Source organism: Plectrocnemia conspersa, unplaced genomic scaffold, assembly GCF_051122295.1.
Source record: "Plectrocnemia conspersa isolate PC_06_02 unplaced genomic scaffold, ASM5112229v1 ptg000010l, whole genome shotgun sequence".
Lineage (NCBI taxonomy): Eukaryota > Metazoa > Arthropoda > Insecta > Trichoptera > Polycentropodidae > Plectrocnemia > Plectrocnemia conspersa.
The window spans coordinates 7,462,317-7,481,992 of NW_028277174.1; the positions used below are offsets into that span (position 1 = coordinate 7,462,317).

Genomic DNA, 19,676 nt, shown 5'->3' on the forward strand with positions numbered 1-19,676 from the left:
TGCAAGTTTAATACATTAGAGTGTGTATCTTTTGATACAATGTAAATATTTTAATGATTTTTGAAGATAAATTAATATTATAACAATGTATCGATTTTAAAAAATATTCATTGATTTTTGTGCTTCGTTAAAAATAGAAAATTAAGGACAAAGCATTGGTAATAAAAATATTTATAATTATTTAATATTACTTTGTCGCTATAAATTTAAGTGGTCTTTCGTTGATAAAAGGAATAGTATAATATCCCTCTAAAGAGCGTTCAACCTGATTTTATTTAGTGGTCGTATAAAATGGTCACAAGAATACGGCGCACGTTTGATATGTTTTCGACGTCGACAATAAAGTCTTGCAAAGGAAATTGCATTGCGATGATAAATTGCAATGCTTCCACGCTGAACACGATAGGGGAAAATATAGGAAAATTACCTTGCATCTCAGCATATGTATTCAATATAAAACCCTACAAAATATAACGTTATTGAATAAATAATAAAAATCATGATTAAGTATAGAATGTATTTTATGATTGTCAATTACCTGAATAACATAAGGTCAACGATGTATTATACGTAGAGCAAACAAATAAAAACTTTCAATATTAGTTATTAATAGTCGTTTAGAAAGTGTCATTCATAATTTGGTATTTGAATTGGTAATTATTATATCGTTACGAATGCAGAGATAGATATACATATTTATTAAATATTTATGCTCCATTTGATGCATTAGAAAATGAAATTATGACGAGAATGTAAAACATAATAATATAATTATTTGAATAATAGCAATATAAAGTTATGCACGATCGAAGCTAAATGCACTTTTATATACATATCTATACGAATGATTTTTATAGTAGAATTAAATTGCTTTTACATTGTAACGCAATGAGCGTGACCTGTTTAGAAATCTGCAACCTTTTCTTATGAATATACACAAGTAATATGACAGGTATTTGTAAAATACACTTGTTTGGTGAATATCATATTTATAATAAATGTTGTTTTAATAGTAATAATGTACTTTTTCCCGTAAGAATCTGACTAGAATTTATATTATTTATGTAAAAAATAACTGTTCCATTGAAAAGAAAATGTTAAGTTTTATAAAATTAAAAACACAAATATATAACGAAATCTAAAATAAAGACTTATATCATATAAAAATAAAGATATTTAATAAAATACTTTTATTCCAATTAGTATCTGATTGCGGAAAATAATATCCTGAAAAAATCTGTGATATAAAATGACAGTTTTGTTTCAGAAAATGTCGACATAACAAAGTAAAATAATAACTTTTAAGAAAATGAGGGGAAATCACACTTATTCATAAATGCGGCATGTGGTTAAACAACATTAAAAATTTAATGTGATAAAAACTCGGCTATTTTTGAAAAAATTAGCTATAAAAGTTTGCACTAGATCCTCCTAATTAAGAAAATTAATTCAAGTAGAATGAGTCAGCTAAAAGAGTTACATAATATTTGGTTTCAATTTTGTCTTTATTAAACGGAAACTTGATAAGTTTATCCTTGTATGCAAAACGATATTTTCAGTTTAGTTTAGCAAAAGAGTAGTTAGCAAAAAACATGTTAAAATGGTATTGACAATTCTGATAATATATTATAGGTAACGCTAAACGCATGACTGATTTCACTGCTATGAATTGTGTGGTACTCAACCTTTAGTAAATTTAAGATATATTATATAAACGCAATAAAGAAAAATATACCTTATGCTAGAATTTTTTTTAGCAATTTACTGAAATAGATTCCTACAAATTTAAGCAAGTATGATACTTGTGGGCAACATTTGATCAAATTTACGCAGACAGGTAATCAACAATTTTCACGAAAAATGAGTATAGATTTAAGTGGTATAATATAAATTTTGGTATCAAGAGTTACTCTGAAAAACAACAAATCTATGTCTCTACCATAAATTTAAACATGAGCACAAAATAGTAAGCAGTACACATTTAAATGCTTTTAGATCTTTAGTTAAACAAATATAAACTATATATTTAAATATGTAACTGTTTTGATTTTCTATATATTGTATTAAAATATTACAACCGTAAACATAAAAAATAATGGATATCTTTTTAACGAATTTAAGTTAATCATATTGTTACAAACGTTTTTTAAAATAAAAAAAATATTTGGGATCCTATTCTAATTTAATTAAGATTCGCGAAAATATTAAAAAATTGTCTCCTTAACCTAAATTTCTGTATTGTTTTATAAAGCTTTAGAGATACAACATAATTAATTTACCAAAAGTATTAATTAGTAATATTTATAATATTTATGAGAAACTAGTAGATTGCTTTTACTTATCGTTTTATTTTAAGAAAATGTAGAAAATTATTTTGTTGATTTTAAACTATTTTTTTATATTTTAAATCATTTAGGGCAAGACTAATAGAAAAATCTGACACAATAGTTTATAAAGTAATAAATATTATTTAACTGATAGGCGCTAATATGCTGCTCTAAAATGTCTATGCAACTCAATTTGACAGTTGCGAAACGTCAATTTGCTGTTCAAACCAAAACCTAACCTAATGTAAATTCTAAAACTAATAATTTTACGTCAAGTTCAAAATATAAACTAAGCCACTCATCTCTCAGGGGTAAATAAGCGAAAGAATAAGTACAGACAGACATCGCATCTCACATATTGCTCCATAGTTTGTCTGTATTTCGATATTACACTATGTTTTAAAAATATGATAGCTTTCCTTACCGATATTACAATGGAATTATAATATAAGAGGGCTAATCAAAGTATATTCAAACCGAATTTTGGTCAATAGGAGAGCGCAAAAACAATTATCCCTTCTCAGAAGTCAAAAATTCACGCCAAAAGCAATAAAATCGTGTCGGAGCCGTCGCAGTGGGAACGCTCGGTAACGAGCGTTCCCACTGAGACGGCGACGGCACGATTTTATTGCTTTTGACGTGGATTTTTGACTTCTGAGAAGGGATAATTGTTTTTTGCGCTCTTCTATTGGCCAAAATTCGGTTTAGATGTGTTTTATTCGATTTTCACTCGTAATATTGATATAAAAGCTTGATAATCGAGCGTTTTTACCGCGAAGACATGATTTTATTGCTTTTGACCTGAACTGGAAATTCACAATATGGCAACACTGAGCACCAAAGAAAAGACGACCAATTATCAGGTAAATATTATGAATAGATTAAAAAAAAATAATGTCTAATTTAAATATTCCGCAAAAAATATGATTTCAGAAAATATGTTGCAACGGTGGCTAATTTTTATATTTATTTGTAGCATGGAAAGGGTCAACTCATAGCTATTATTATTTATTCAAGAAATTAAACCATGATCTTAAAAAATATATTTAGTGCTATTTTTGTCATGAGGTCTGGATTTTTTTTATAAAAGTTTATTTCAAAAATATCTTTGAATATACATATATATTTTACACTTGAAATGCGATGAACTCGCTTTATGCTTGGATGCTTTTTCCGGAAGCTAAGCTGGTAAGACGGAATTAGTTGCATTGGATGTATTGGTTTAAGAAGCTTTGGAAGCAGCACATCAAATAGCTTAGAATTAAATAGGATATTGTAAAGGAAGAAGGATTAGAAGTAATAGGGATGTTATATTTTATAGCTAACATATACGTAGACGACATCAAAAAGAGGATATGTCTGGGAAATTCTAAGAGGGCAAGATTCCTGGTAATCGTAGTATATAACCTTATCTTCTATTCTCGCAAAGCGCATCCAGGTGTCGTCGACCCTCGAGCCACGTGCATCCGTTCTGCAGCAGCAGCAGCCTCTCGCCGATCGGCAGTAGTGGGGGGCAAAGCCTGCGATTGGCGTCGACAACCGTCGGATGGCGTCGCTGTCGGTTCGGTCATAAACCTTTGCCAGTCTTCACCGGCGCACCGCAGCGCCGACACACCGACCGTTCCGCTGTAACATTCGCGCGAGTTTCGATTAACTGTACAACCGTTTTTTCACTACATCGTATTTTTACACCGCCGCGAGTGCCTCAGTGATAACAGCCAAAAAAAAAAAACACACCACCGTTACGATGATGTGACACACAAATGATAATATAAAAAAAACAGTGCAATAACGGTGGATGAAAAATCATAAATGAGTGATCGTGTTATTTTCTGGTGATATCGGATGTTGTGTGATAACGGATTTTTCGACTGCGGCGAAACGCGTTTTTCACCTGCGTGATACCGGTGAGTTAATTTTGTTGTTGTTGTTGAGCTTTCGTGGCGGAATAAGGGTTTTGTATGCGAGAGACATCGACGCGCTAAAGAGCGAAACCTTCGCGCAATTGCAAAACGCGCACTTTCACTTTGTCGATTTCGCGATTTGCGATTAAACGCGCAATTTTCGTTGGTGCATTATTCGGTAAATTGATATTAAGCGTTAAAACCATAAATTTATTTTCATCGGAATTTCAAAATTAATTTCTAATATTTTGTTTTTGTTTGAAAAAACAAATGCAGTTGTATAATAAAACGATTTTTTGAATTTTTCACTTAAGAATAGTTTTTGGGGCATTAACATAAACGACGCGTAAATCATTATTATTTTTAATTATCGATTTATGATTACATATTTTTAGTTATTAAATACTTAGTAAATGAGACAAATCACAATAATATCTAATTTAAAAAGTATTTTTTTTGATTGCAACTAATATTTATTTCATTTATTTGAAATCTGACCATAATCTTGTAGTGATGTTTTATTATGATATATATGTACATAGTATAAGTATACATTATTACATACATACATATTAATTCACAAAAATTAAAAATATTATACATACAATCAATTTATTAAACAATTTTTCATGCAATTATATACATCATACAGAAATGCATATATGTATCATTCACATACATATAAAATATGATCGGTAGCTTAAAATATTAAAATTAGACTACATAATGTTTATTTAAATATATATGTATGTATATTAATATAACATTTAAAAAATTAGCAAGTGGTGCATTTGAAAGTAGCCTTACATTTTTGTACAATATATATTATTAAAAGTTTAATTGTTGAAATAAATTATTATCTTGCAATTTTAAATTAAAATACATTTTATATGAAATAGAGAAGTTAAAAAATAATATCAAGTTATGTTTTTTTTAAGCAAAAATTATGTTTCTATACCTAATTTACAAATTATGTTTTAGCATACAAAAACTCTAATTAGTCTATTTTATAAAAATATAATATTTTTATAAAATATCTTTTGTCAGAAACAAATCAAGTTAGCATTTTATGATTAAATAAAATCATATTTTTGTTGGCCTTAATAAAACTGGAAAGAACAAGCTTTTATTTTAATATCTTCATCATTTTCCTTATAGTCACCATTGCTGTATGACTCAGTATTATGTATACACTAAGCTCTAGATAAATATAAGTATGTAAGAATATCTATCGTCTCATATTTTAAAATTTTTACGTTCAACATGCATACAATTCCCTTGTATACATTTTTAGTACTATAACGAATTCTTTACTGTATTATATTAAGTATGCTAATGCACAGTACAGAAAGACACACAATCGTATTCAACACTAAAAAACAGCTCTTTCACGAAGGTGACAAAAGGCGGTCTTTTATAAACGTTTTTTATAAGTAACAGTAACTTACTAAAAGAATTGAGTGACTTTTGTTGAAATATATTAGAAAACTAGCGGCTATCTATTTCATATAATTTAAAATACATTTTGTAGCATTATCACTGCAGATAAATTAAATTAGCTCTTGTTTATTGCGCTTTTCGAATACGGGCAATAAAACTGCACTTATCCTTGAAACAGCGTTTATAATATACACATACTGCATAAATATGAAAATTGCCAGTATGACTGAAAGAGGCATTGAAAAGTGACTGTGTATGAATATAAATAGAGTGCATGTCAAACTTGAACGCTCCTTGTATTTACATTTAAATCGAAACGTTCGACGTGGAAAAAGCTATTTATAAGCATGATACAAATCGACCAAACGTCCATTATGCTGTACTATGACGAATCTTAGGAAAATATTGCGAAATTTGATGCAATCTAGGCTTTGACATGGGATACCCGTGTTATTGATGTATACAATTTTTTTATTAATGTTCGAAAGCCTCCGATCAATCAAGCGAGATACCTCAGCGATATATCACATTGTTATGTAAACGTTAAAAGTGGTCTTAAAGTTCATTTATCATAGTGTAAGCGCCGTGTTGAAATATCGGTCATCAAAAAAACGTAGATATAAAGCTGATTTTTATTATCAAATCGCTTTATTTTGATAAAATTAAAACAAACACAAATATAGGCAATTGCGAGATAGCTTCCGGTAATTAAAATTAGTTGTCTTATCTTCGTCATAAAATTTAGCTATAATTGCTTTGCATTGTCTAATAATCTTATCTTATATGGCTGCACTATCATTATGTATCATAATAAAATTTAGATAATAAAACATATAAAGGTATATACGGTGCATCTTACTAATGAAATTATTTAATTTTATTTCACTGTTTGATCGATACCATAATTGCATTAAATTAACATTTACAGTTTAAATATCCAATGGTGATATTTTATGTATTAATGCAGTAATCAATATATGATATTTTGCATATTGTACTATATATGCAAAAACGTAAAGCTAGTGTAACTATAACTTTTTTTACAAAATAGTCTTATAGTAGATTCTTATTTGCTTTACATAATTTTACAAAACACGTAAAATATTAAATGATTTATATGATACATAAAAATTAAATGAAACCCCAGAATAAGCAAAGATATTAAAATAAATAATAAAAAAGTAAAATATGAGCAATAATTAAAAAACAATTTGAAATTAATTATTAAATTATAAAACATCATGTAATAAAAAAATAATTTTAAATCATATATTACTAGAAATAAAGAAAAATATTATTTATTTGATGCACCCCATTTAGCCTTTAATACTGATATAAAATTAAAAGGATTTAACAAATCGTGGCCAACTGTTTCATCACTTCAACAAGTTTTTGTTAGCTAGTTAAGTTGTACAATTTATATTTTATAAATGATAAAAATAAAATTAATTATTAATTATTATTTAAATTTTTTCCTTAAAATCGTATCTTCATTGCATTGGTGAACTTTATAAAAAAACATGACTGAATATTTGCACTCGTCAGAAGTTGCAGTACAAATTTTATTTGTAGCAATAAAAATTCAGAATAGCTTTATATTCCACCTTCCACTTTTCACTCCAAAATATATGAAGCACATCCATATTGTTTGGCTGTCTGAAATTTTCACAGTTCTCTGGATACGATTTTCGTAGTCAAATATAAATACAATTTTGTCACTCTTTCTCAATTTCTTGCGCGTTAGACACATTTATTCGGTCAATAACGTTTTTTTGGCAAGTATACGATTGTATTAACGCTTTTCTAAACCACACATAAAGGATGGACATTTATATTTATATCATGTTTTGCAAATACTACTAAAATCTAAAGAAGTTTTACGACTCTTTCGTAACCACAATTGTAGTATCACTCAATCTTACCAAGGGTAGTTATTTTACATTTAAACTGATTAGTAGAACCTATTTTTAAAATTAAAAAAATTGGTTTTAACCGAAAAATTGACCTTATATCGAATTTTTTAGTTAAACTAAAATATAGTTTTTTTATATATTATTTTAATACATATAAGATATTATCTTTAAGCTTGAGCAAAATTTTCAATACCTAATATGTACGACCTAGCTCGATTTTAGTTGATTATCACGATAAAAATCCGTGAGATTTGGAAAGTCTAGGTAAACCTAATCTGTGATGATTGATCAGAATTATACTTAAATTGAAAAACACTAACGTTCATATGGGATTCGTGCTAAGGTCTTTCAGGTCAATAGTTTTTACTACAAAAGCTAGAGCTTAATAGATTTAACATCCACTCAAAAATATAAAGACATAACAGTTCAGAGAAATTCAAACTATGATTACTGATATATCATAAAGTGATGCGTTTTTTTGCACACAACTGTATTATTTAATACAGTTTGGTTGTTTTCAAGACAATGGGTAATTCTATCTCAATAGATTTTTATTTAAGTGTTGTCAAAATTAAAAAAAAAGTAATTAGGTGAGTTTTATTTTCAGATATGCATTAGTTAACAAGTACAAAATTAAATTCTAATTTATCTATATAAATAAATATTGTCAACATAAATTTTGTATAGATACATATGTTGACGTAAAATACTAATATCTGTATTTATATAACCATTTATACATTCAGAGTAAAATTTAAGCCTAACACATTTTTGAAAGTCTTTTCATCTTAACAATTATAATGCTTCCATTTAGAACCAAATGGCTTTTAATTATGACAACTAGCTACATATATATAGTTACAACTAGATACTATTTTCATACTTATATTTAATATAAAATATATACTTGTATATGAAGCACAACGTTATTTAATAAAGACATGCATTTAAATATTATATTATTAGATTTTTTTCGAGTTACTTAAGTCACTGCTGTCAATATGTAAGCTGTGGCAATATGTATTTTGTTCATTTTGGAGTACCACAGGGATCCAATCTGAGTCGTTTACTATTTTTACCCTTTATTAATGACATACATGTGTCAATTAATTACTGATGACTTGAGTGTTTTGAAGTATTCGCATAATTCCGACTCATTCTCTTCACAAAAAGACCTAGAGTCGCTGTGGAGATGGTCGATCGACAATCGCCTATATTTCATCAGAGCATTTGGATACAATTCATTGCAGTCTATTCAATAAAGGACTTTTTAAAGTTGCTAAGGGGCGGTGTTAATGCTCGACATCTTTCGGCTATCGGCCAGAGAGTCGCGATCGCATCCCTTATTCCAGACGTTGCGGCCAGAACACCAGCAATTAAAAATGCTCCTCTTGCATGAGCCATCCAGATTTTCAATGAGCTTGACAAACCTCTGGCAAGAGCTGCAAAGCAATATTTGGGATGGTGCTTATTTTGTTTTGTTATTGTTTGTATAATGACCATCAAAACGTATTGGGTAAACATGTCAAGTCATGAAGTCAGATTTGTAATAGTAAAAAAAAATCATAAATTTTTTAACGCTATTTTAGATAACCCTTTCCAGTTAATATTATCTCAAATAAAAATGAAACTGTGTAAAAACGTATTATAAATGGTTTAAAAATGCAAAAATCACTTATCAAAATATATTTACCAGATAACATTGAACATTCCTAGAACGTATTTTATATTAATTTTACCAATAGAATTAATGTCACATATCTTATTTTAAATTATTAATTAATATAGTCGTTTCTTTACACTCGTATTTACAATGACTATAAGTGAAATCGTATTCTAACCTAGGTCAATAGAGTACTCCAAGAAAAGTGCATAATTTAAGTGCACATAGGAAGAAGAGGTAGTGGCCGGCGGTGAGAGGCAAACGGCCTTGGTTTCGTATAATGTTATTCTTCTTCTTGTTCCAACTTTTGTCTCAGTCGAGAAAACCAGACTGTGGATAACCGACCGTGAAGTGCATTTTTTTTTCATCGCGAGTCTCTCGTCCGACGATTAAATCTCAACGAAGGAGCAATTAAACGTTATGAAAACGCGAGAAATAGTAGCATTTACAGGGAAACAACGAGAAGAAGTAACATAGCATATTTGCGTTATGTATTGACGTGTATGTGTATGTTCAAATTTCGAAACGCGTTGACCAATAGACATTGTTGAATTAATTCGTATCTACTGGTTGTTAATTATCGTTTCGAGTGTCTTTTGTTGTCGAATGACAAACGTGAAATGGTATAACGGGTCATCCAAATACATGAATTAATTTAAAGGTAAATTTTGCCAGAGTATGTATCTAAATTATGGTTGAAATGATGCACGTATCTTTAAAAGAGCTTATACCATGTATAGCCAAAATATATTATCATTAAAATTATTATAAGGTATGCCGGATATATGTACATATAACTTGTCAAAATATCGTTAATAAAATATATATTTCCTGTAATATTTTATAGTTCTGTGTCAAAGCTATCTTATGCTATAAAGCTCTGCTTCATCAGATATGTATATTTTCTATGTGCTTAGTAAATTTAAAATTTTGGACTTTTAATCTGATTATTGTTTACAGATAAACGTTAGTCTTAAATTTGCATCGCAACAAACCTTCTTTATTTGATTGACCTTTTAATGGAACTTAGATAGATTTATACATAATCACTTCTCCGAACCAAAAATACTCGATCGTGAAACTGGTTTAGACTCACCACGTACAAATGAATTGCACCTCAAAGTATCGATAATTTGTTTTGACATTTAAAAAACGATTTTGACGTTATTTTGCCGTGTCGACATCCCATCGCGAGTATCCGGGTCATACCTTTTATCTTTGAGCAAAAAAAAAAACAAAACGCATTGCAAAAGCTCAAGATTTAGGCAATTTTCTAACCGCTACGCAATTTCGTAAACGTTATTGTTTTATAATAATGTTTTTGATGTTAATTTTGATTAATTAAATTCGTCGCACGTGTGAGCACTTGCCAATTTAAGTGTATTGTATGTGCGAGCGGGTTAAATTTGACAACTCAAGGACGCTCGTTGAACGGTAAACCAAGTATTAAATAATCGTTGAGAGTGTATATTCATTCCTAGTATTTATTTGTGTGTATACAGCTCAACGGAATAATTTGCAGACTTAAAATACTTTGTATCTTTATTTAATCGCGGAAACGGAAGGCTGTGTTTGACACGCGAAACGAAATTAATTAAAGCTTTATAAATTGAATTTTCCACAATAAAGAGCTTGTTATTTTATATGTAATTATGTATTCTAATAATATGTATAGTAATTAATAATAAAATAGCTATCAGAATACAATGAAAAAATCAGCAATATTTTATTTTTAAATTGTTTGCTTGTTGATTTTTGATTAAGTATTTTCAATTGAGGTTTTGGATAAATAGTCTATGTATAATATTTTCATAAACATATTATAAAAATTCCCAAAAACTTCATTCAGTTAGCTGTATTTATTTAATAGTTACTCTCTTAAAATAATATTATTATTATCAAACATGTCAATTTGTATGCAAAATTGAATTTATGTTTAGTTAATAAGAACATATACAACATATACTCATTTCAACTTTTCTGTTTTTTTTTAGTTGCTTATAAATTATTTTAGTAAATCTTTAGCTCTATCCGAGAAAAAAATTTTTAGATGCAACTTATAAATTAATATATAATTATTACCAAAATTAATAATATAAGTAAATAGCACATTTTAAAATAGCACAAACCATGTTCAATATAAATATAAATTTATACTACGTAATTTACCTTCTTGTAATATAAATTTATTTATGTGAAAATTATTTTACATTGCTTTCCATGACATAAGCAAATTATTGAAACTGCTAAGTATTATACATATATTATATATGTATGTAAGTGATTATTAATGCTAACAGGGCATTGCTAGTCATCTTATGTCAGCCAGTCTGCTGCGAAGGTGCTTGGATGATGCCGCAGGTCCTTGATGCTAGCTCCTAGATTAAACCCTCGGTAATTAGGTATATATTAGGCATATTTATTTTTTTGTATTGGAGCTCATTAAAAAATAATAATATAGATAAATATATACTGTAAAATTAAGTACAATTTAATGGTAAATAACCATTTTTTAGTTTACAAGAATAAATTAAAAACATAAAATAATAGTTATTGTATTATATTTTATTACCAAGATACGATAAATTTAGGAAAAAATTAAAATCCTCTCGAAAATAAAATAATAAAAATTAATTATTATAAGCAATTGAGCTCAAGAGGTTCTGCTAATTATATTAATGGTGCTAAAGTATGAAGTATTTAGGCATTTTATGTTTATATCTATATTTTAACTCGGTCTATTCGTAGTCACTGATTATTATTTTTTGCGAATTTTCGGTAGGTTTATAGCATTTCATGATTTATCTAGTATATTTATTTATTTAAATTAAATTAAGATTATCGTGACCTACTAAACAGGTTATCATATGCGTCACGATAATAAAAAAACAATACATAGTATTATTACAATACACAAAAAATATAATACAAGTAAAACAAAAACAAATTTAGTGAGAAAAAATCATGAAATATTAAAATTAAATGACATCTGTAGTTGAGTCGGTTAGTGCGGAAGTCCTGACTCTAACTGGTATTAAACGAGGATGCTATCGTGACTCTCGAAGACGTTTCGGAACCCAAAACTAGAATTCTTTGAGAATAGTTTGATTGTAGACAGCATCCTTCAGTACAATTTTCTGCGAGTATTTCAAAGCTCGTAAAGGAAAAGCGCTCGGATACAAAAACGGATAATAATCAAATATCCTCTTATATATGAATCTCAATAACCTTCTCTGAACTTGTTCTATTAGGAGGGAGTATTTGGTTTTACGGGGATTGCAAATTATTACTCCAGAATGTTGCAAATTAAAGTATTATAATATTACCAAGTAAAGTATTTTAATATCTATAAGACTTGTCTTTTAAAATCAAACTATTTAAATTATTTTTGTTGTAATACGTTTAGTTTCATAAGCCTAGGATTAAAAATGCAGACTAGTATTTTGTTACGTGATCAATTCGATGGTATTTATGAAGCAACTGATTGTTATATCGATTATATCATATTTGCATTTAAATCAAATTAAGATGGACACATAAGAGTTATAGTTTCAATATAAAACATATTCGTAGGTTAGCATATAATCAAATTAATTCATAAACCGCAATTTGCTGGTCTTTCATTGAATTTCATAAATGACATTTTTGTCGAAAATGCATTATAAAAATCTATAGACTTAAGTTTCTAAAATTCTTTCAAATAAACACTAGAATGTGTAAAACCACCAAATAAATATCACGTTGATTATATATATTTTATTGGAGATGTAGTAGAACTACATAGTGAAAATATTTTTGCTGTATTTGCCAATTCTTTATGATAAAAATTTACGCTAGAAAGAGAAAAAATGGTGATAGTTTTCGTATATGAATTTGTAGAAGAATTAGGTAATGCTCAGAACTATCTGCATCAAATCTTATTTATATAAATTAAAGCAATTAAGAGAGATTTGTTAATGCCTAAACAACTTAAACTTACATACCTTAGAATCTATATGAATAAAAGTTAAAAACATTGTTTTTAATGCCACTGGATTAAGATTTATTGCACATTTTAATAGTATGGTATATACTGTATTACCATTTCAACTTATACAAATAGCTTTTATTTAAAACATTTATTTTATAACCTAAATTGCGATTTTTAATTTTGTGTAGCAAATTATATAATGCTACTTTAACCTTCACTGTGCAAAGTGCAGAAAATAATTAGTGCATTTAGCGTACTATATTTAATGATACTGTATATTTATACATTATATGTAATTAAATACAGTCAATGTGTCATTTATTATTCGCAAAAAATGTTTAAAAAATAGCGGTACTTAAATCGCTATGTGGAGACAGAAACTAGACTCGTGGATTCAAAGATCAACGTTCGATGATCTAAAAAAAATACTAGATCTATATCACGGACCAGTTTTGCAAAGACCTATCTTGTTGCATAGTTTGAATTGTTAAAATGTCACTCGAGTATTTGAGTTAAAAAGAAAGCTTATTTTTGATGTTGAAAGTCCAAGACTAATCAACTTTCACGCAAAACAATTATGGGGGTTTTCCGCTCGGCGAAGCGAACAATGGGCTTTCCGGGAAATTTTCCTCGGTTTCGTGTCTGGATTCTGGAAAGTAGACGACGGAAGACATGATTGAGATCATTTTGTGATAAAGATCGTGATTCGACGATGACGATACTAAAATTGACGTCAAATCAACCGTGATGCAACCTTTTGTGTTTCGAGCATAATGTGTTGCGTGTCGTGGTTGAACATTGTGGCTTCGATTTGTTGCTCATCGCAAATTTAGCAATTCAAATTCGTTATCTTTGTGATATTATATTACGCAACGGCACGAGAAGTGCTGAGATAAAAGAAAATACAATATTAAAATTACCGCTAGAGAGGAAATTCAAGTAATTTATCTAAACGCTTTCAAAGTTTACCTATTTTAATATAGAGAAAGATATTGTGATCTTTTAAAAAATATTCAGAAAATATTAGTTATCTTTTTATTGATCATGTATTATAAAAATCATTTAAGAATATTCGCAAAAAACATCATATATGGTGTTTTTGCGAATTCCTCATTGCAATATTAATTTTTATTATTTTTGGATTAACTCCTAAAATAAATCGTTATTAATCCCATTTATTTTTTAGCACAAAATGTCTACATATGTATGTATATAGCAACAGTTTTCGTGACAGTTTCAATTAAATGGGTCAGATTTGGTTTAAAATTAGTTAATTAACATTGTTTGGAAGTAGATACCTGTAAAAATGATTATTAATACAATGTAATTTGTATTAAAAACAGCAACAGTTATATTAATTGTTGTCATAATTTTAATAATATTTGTTGCTATTAAATCTGAATCTTAACGTACTTAATCTTCTTTATAAAGTTAGAAATCTAAACGTATTATTCCCGATATATTATTAAAAAATTCACGGTTAAATTTCCAAGTATGGGCAAACATTAAATTTTTATGCCAACGTCAACTTATCTCGAAAGAAAATTTATATAATTTTTAATAAGCGGTCTGTTACTTTATTGGCGATCGTCTCGTAAACGAAATTCTCGAGTCATCATTATCTTAATAGCGTTATTATTGACATGATTAGGACTTAAAAGTAAAATGTGCACATTACGTAAGTATACACATTATGTATATAGGCATCGCTTAAAAATATCTCAACTCGTCGTATGTATTAGCGTTTTTGCTATGCAAAATATGAACGGAAACATATTTTTTGCACATTATCAGACCCGACCATAACGGACCTTAGCACAATTACATAACAACGGTTCAAAAATGCTTGAGTGATAGAGTGTGGACGAAAATGCGACTCGACAGAATATTAAAAAAATGATTATATTATATTAGCATATAAGGTGCGCTCACCGCGACTAATTAATAGTTTTGTTATTACGTAACTCGAGTACGCATCGTAATAACGCAGTGATGGCATCGATTTATCATATCAGGACTATGGCGTGATCTGTTGAGCTTAGTTTGGGTTCAAGTGGCGCCTTAATGGTGGTTGGGTGTAATGAATAATAATATTCAATGCGTGTAATAATAATGGCGCGCATAACTTTGTAACGTAGTTTTGCTATTAACCCTTTCCGAACATTACGGTGGGTTCTTTAAAAAAAATATTACAATTCAGATCAATAGTAATTTAAAAAGTGTTAATCTATTATCACTTGAATTAAAGGAAATTTTATTTTTAAATAATTCCATTTCATTATACTTGACTCGAGTAATCCATTAATCGAATATTTTGTCGCTCGATGAAATAGATAATTTAATCAAGAGACGATGACATATAAATAATTAAGAAGTTATTGTTTACTGTTAGTAGATTACAGAAGCACAAACTAAACTTTAATGTCTATAATGCTATTATCACTGAAAAGTTTATTATTACTGAAATGCATTGATTTTAGCTTTTCGCTTCAGAAAGCATTCATTGATTATTTTTTTTGTCTTCGCGACGACGATTCATAGGTCGCTCAGTGTGACATAAATTCACAACAGCACAAACAATGTTAGTAGAACGATTATGAAGCTGAGGAATTTGTATTAACCAAAACTGTGCAATAGAATACGGATGGTTTAAAAGCATTTTACACATGTGTAATTGATGCAACGTTCATGACTGGCACATTAAAGTCAAGAATGTGTTTATTTCATAAATAATATTTTTCGCTTCAATTCCCAATTTTCATTGCCTTTACTGTAGAAATAAATAAGTCTCAAGGACATCCGTTTAATGTGAAAGGAATTGACTTGACAGATCAATTCTATGTCACGCAATCTAAAAGACATACATATATGTATGTGCTACCAAATTAAAATAATTTATCAAATGCAGCGTCTATGGCTTAGTATTGAAGGATAATATATACTTAGGGTCGAACCGTAGGCGAAGTCTGGTACAAGGCTAGTATAATAAAATAGAACCTTGTTAAATCAAATTAAAATAATACATTTTATACAAAATATTGACTTAAATTAGACGTAGAAATAATATCTTAGCTTTGAAAACAGCCTCAAAAACTTTGAAGTATACTGAGGATCGGGCCCATTAGTAATTATATATGGTTTTTAATAATAACTTAGTATTAATTTCAGCAATTATATTTTTTATTAAATTAATGATAAATCTAGAGTTTTTAAAATAAACCACATAAATTCAGTAGTCCAATAAACAATTTGCTTAATTACGTAAATTTAGTAGTTTTTATAGATTATTTTTTTGAGTATGGCATTTGTGCTTATGTGTACCGATACTAGTAATACCGGTATTGAGGCAAAAATCGACATTCGGTAATTACTGGTATTACAAAATGAAATAGCGGATGTGTTGAAACGATATCTTTATAGTTTAGATTGGGGGTCGGTCGAACGCGGCTTACGAGCCGCATGCGGCTCTTTGCATAGGCGTTCGCGGCTCTTCAGACATCAACACAATTAGCTATGATACAACTGCCTAAAATAGAAACAATAATATTTTATATTTACATGGAAACAGGTGACTTGTTAAAAAAACTAGCATTTGTTGTTCTCACAATCTTTGGCTCTATATATATTTATATGCGAACAAGCATTCTCTTCTATGAATCAAATAAAAAATAAGCTAAAAGCAAATGTGAAAACTTACATGCGTGTTTAAAATTAAAAACATGTAGCTATTTGCCAGACTTTCAGTGACTTTCAAAAGCGATGGAACGTCACCTTTTTATCAAAATTTTAAATAAAAAACATTTTTTCTGCTCTAAAAATACATATATATGACTCTCTGATACATTTGTTATCCTGTTTCTTTGACAACTTGGCTTAGACCTACAAAAATTTCGATGCTATATTAATAGAAAGCAGAAGCAAAGAATATAATAATGCTTATTGTAGGGAAATACCTTAAGAAGTATTATCGGCGTAGGATATCAATGTTTTTTTATATTATTCACAGTGTTTATAACATGTTTTTATATTAATCACAGTGAGCTTTTCTTAGCTAATAATCCACCATTTTGTTTTGCATCTCTCTTGAGGAAAGTTTATAGATTATTTATTCAATAAGGCTTAGTTTAAATTGCGAAAATTATTTTAAGATATATGTATGTGAATTTAAATAAATAATTTGTTTCATTAAACAGATTTTTAGTACATGCCGCTTAACTTCGGTCGTTAGCTACACTATTGTTAATTCATAGCTTTTTTATTTTAATGCACATATTATTTATTTTAGTGTACATTATAAATAAAATGTTGCTCTATCTAAACATTTTAATTGAACATAAATATATTCATTTAATGCTCATTTTTATTATTGTAATGCATAAACAAAGCGTTTTATGAAGCAAATATTTTATATATTGCTCATTAAAATTGTCCGCAAAAACAATTAATTATCAAAAATACAATCATCCGTGCTGGATCCGTGCAGTAAATATTTAAAAGGACGTGAGGGCTCTTGAAACTCGCGCACTTAATTACCGTAACCACGACATAATAAGGATGAACGTGAAAAAAGAGTGTAATGAAACGGACCATCAGAAAAGCAACTTAAAGTCACAATATTCCCGTTGCGCCATTCAACCTTCTAAGGATGTCAATTAAGCAAATATCCCTTTCTAGAGGCGTGGACATATTTCGTTCAAAGAGGAACGAGCCCCCATTATATTGGCGCTGCCACAATTACAATACCTCAGAGTACCATCCACTGGACATAATACCCCCGCTAGCTTTTCCACCACTGCTCGATACGATTGTCGCAATATATGCAATATTATATAAAAAATTATTACCAGTTTGCAATTATTTCATGTATGTATTTAGTATGTTGCGTCATTCAACAATATATATAATACAAATAATAATTAAACAGGATATCTCCTCTCAGCTCTGCACATTCTACTCGACATTACGACGCCTTCCGCAAGTCGGAATGGCATATAAGTTACCGTGTCACAGATCACACCGGGTTCACACTGGCCCGCAGTTCAGGTTTTTCTGGTTCCATTCATGGCTTTTCGGCCTAAACGAATATTACGTTAGTAGTAGCGACTCACGTTTTGTCCGCACAACCCAATTTCTTCGGCTTATCCGAGCGACAATCATGAGCCCGAATGACGAAACATCGTGCGTTGGGAAACACAATCGAACCTCGTCGATCGTAAATGTCCCTCAGTGTTGTTATAGGCAGATGGGGGCCGTTATGGCTGCTGGCTTGTCCATTGACGGACCTGCCGGTAAATATCTGCCCACATTTCGCGTCCATAACAACATAACTGTACTGGCCGGCGTTTGAACTACAAATTTCTGGCCACTGTGCCGTCCGTCGGCAGAGGTTTTGTGACGTCACGTGGCATGTTATGTTATACAGGTGGGCGCAGAAGAGATGTGCATACGTAAGGTTATTCAATTGCCTACTTTTGCTGAGAATGTACAATAAAAACACGTATTAATATATAATATTTAGAATTATCTTAAGTTTAAGGATATTGTTTACTTTGTAAAACCGTGTAAATCGATGGACGGATTTACTCATCCAAATTTACTATTATTTTATAAATTTTCTTTATTATATATTATTGATTATGAATATCCACATAATTGTATTTTGCACTGATACGTTACTACAGCTACCTTATGTTTGTATTATATTTTAATTTATTTTCTTTCAAGCAATCATTTATCACATTCAATTCACAATTCAGCACTTCCACTACACAATAAATTAATGTATTATGCGCATTTTATTATTATTATATATTCACAGTGTAATTTATATAATATATAATTACTATAAATAAATTTGACCCTTTGTAGTCCAGTCTTTTTAATAAATATTGCCATTTTGAATGAATATATTCAATTAAATAATTTAATGATCAGTGAATAAAATAACAAGAAAAAAACTATTTCATATTATATCTTTCTAGATGTATATTATAAAAAATAAAATTTATTTTGCTAGATTTATTTATAACTAGATTTCTAATTTTATTATTGAAATTTAATTTTTATAATTTAATGGAATTTATTTAATATTAATTTTATTATATGATTTTAATTAACTTGAGAAAAGCTTCTTTGTCCAGACGTTATGGACAAAGAAGCTGCCAATAAAAAACAGATGTACAATACGTGTGGACAAAAGACTCCAAAGGGTTGAAGTTCATCGATATGTCTTTTTCGTACGAATCTACAAGTACATATCTTTCACCTTTTCATGCAATTGGTCGCAATTTTGAGGCTTAATTGTCCTTCAATCCTTTATTATGCCCATTAGCTACAATTTCCTCGGTCTGCCTTCAAATACATTTCTTTGGTGTACCCAATTAATCAATGTATATTATTCAGTGCCCTTCTATTGTCCATTCTATCAACGCAGCCTTTGCGACATTTTTCAATGCGGAT

At 29.1% G+C, this 19,676-nt stretch overlaps 1 protein-coding gene across 2 annotated transcripts in view; it reads left to right on the forward strand.

The window, feature by feature from the left end:
• Window positions 1-3,906: 3,906 nt before the first annotated feature.
• Window positions 3,907-19,676, forward strand: part of RhoGEF64C (Rho guanine nucleotide exchange factor at 64C) — a 169,653-nt gene continuing 153,883 nt past the window's right edge. The window contains exon 1 of one of the 2 annotated variants that reach the window (XM_088195518.1): window positions 3,907-4,234. The gene's annotated coding sequence lies outside the window, so the exon portion shown is untranslated. The remainder of the gene's footprint in view (window positions 4,235-19,676) is intronic. The other variant, XM_088195519.1, reaches the window with a different exon arrangement.